Genomic DNA, 1,749 nt, shown 5'->3' on the forward strand with positions numbered 1-1,749 from the left:
AACATCGAACATCTAACTTCCCATTTAATATAATCTAACATCTAACATCTAACCTAACCTAACCTAACCTAACCTAACATAACCTAACCTAACCTAACCTAACCTCACCTCACCTAACCTAACCTAACCTAACCTAACCCAACCTAACCTAACCTAACCTAACCTAACATCTAATCTAACCTAACCTAACATCTAACTTAACATCTAATCTAATGTAACATCTAACACCTAACCTAACCTAAACTAACCTAACCTAACCTAACCTAACCTAACAACCTAAGCTAACCTAACCTAACCTAACCTAACCTAACCTAACCTAACAACCTAACCTAACCTAACCTAACGTCTAATCTAGTCTAACATCGAACATCTAACTTCCCATCTAATATAATCTAACATCTAACATCTAACCTAACCTAACCTAACCTAACATAACCTAACCTAACCTCACCTCACCTAACCTAACCTAACCTAACCCAACCTAACCTAACCTAACCTAACCTAACATCTAATCTAATCTAACATCTAACATCTAACCTAACATCTAATCCTTACCTAACCTAACCTAACCTAACCTAACGTCTAATCTAGTCTAACATCGAACATCTAACTTAACATCTAATCTAATCTAGCGTCTAACACCTAACCTAACCTAACCTAACCTAACCTAACCTAACCAAACCTAAACTAACCTAACCTAACCTAACCTAACCTAACCTAACCAAACCTAACCTAACCTAACCTAACAACCTAACCTAACCTAACCTAACGTCTAATCTAGCCTAACATCGAACATCTAACTTCCCATCTAATATAATCTAACATCTAACATCTAACCTAACCTAACCTAACATCTAATCTAATCTAACATCTAACATCTAACCTAACATCTAATCCTAACCTAACCTAACCTAACCTAACCTAACCCAACCTAACCTAACCTAACCTAACCTAAACTAACCTAACCTAACCTAACCTAACCTAACCTAACAACCTAACCTAACCTAACCTAACCTAACCTAACCTAACCTAACCTATCAACCTAACCTAACCTAACCTAACGTCTAATCTAGTCTAACATCGAACATCTAACTTCCCATCTAATATAATCGAACATCTAACATCTAACCTAACCTAACCTAACCTAACCTAACATAACCTAACCTAACCTAACCTAACCTCACCTCACCTAACCTAACCTAACCTAACCCAACCTAACCTAACCTAACCTAACCTAACATCTAATCTAATCTAACATCTAACATTTAACCTAACATCTAATCCTTACCTAACCTAACCTAACCTAACCTAACCTAACGTCTAATCTAGTCTAACATCGAACATCTAACTTCCCATTTAATATAATCTAACATCTAACATCTAACCTAACCTAACCTAACCTAACCTAACCTAACGTAACCTAAACTAACCTAACCTAACCTAACCTAACCTAACCTAACGTAACCTAACCTAACCTAACCTAACCTAACCTAAACTAACCTAACCTAACCTAACCTAACCTAACCTAACAACCTAACCTAACCTAATCTAACCTAACGTCTAATCTAGTCTAACATCGAACATCTAACTTCCCATTTAATGTATTCTAACATCTAACCTAACCTAACCTAACCTAACCTCACCTCACCTAACCTAACCTAACCTAACCTAACCCAACCTAACCTAACCTATCCTAACATCTAATCTAATCTAACATCTAACATCTAACCTAACATCTAATCCTAACCT

This window comes from Dermacentor andersoni, unplaced genomic scaffold (assembly GCF_023375885.2).
Source record: "Dermacentor andersoni unplaced genomic scaffold, qqDerAnde1_hic_scaffold ctg00000051.1, whole genome shotgun sequence".
NCBI classification, from domain to species: Eukaryota; Metazoa; Arthropoda; class Arachnida; order Ixodida; family Ixodidae; genus Dermacentor; species Dermacentor andersoni.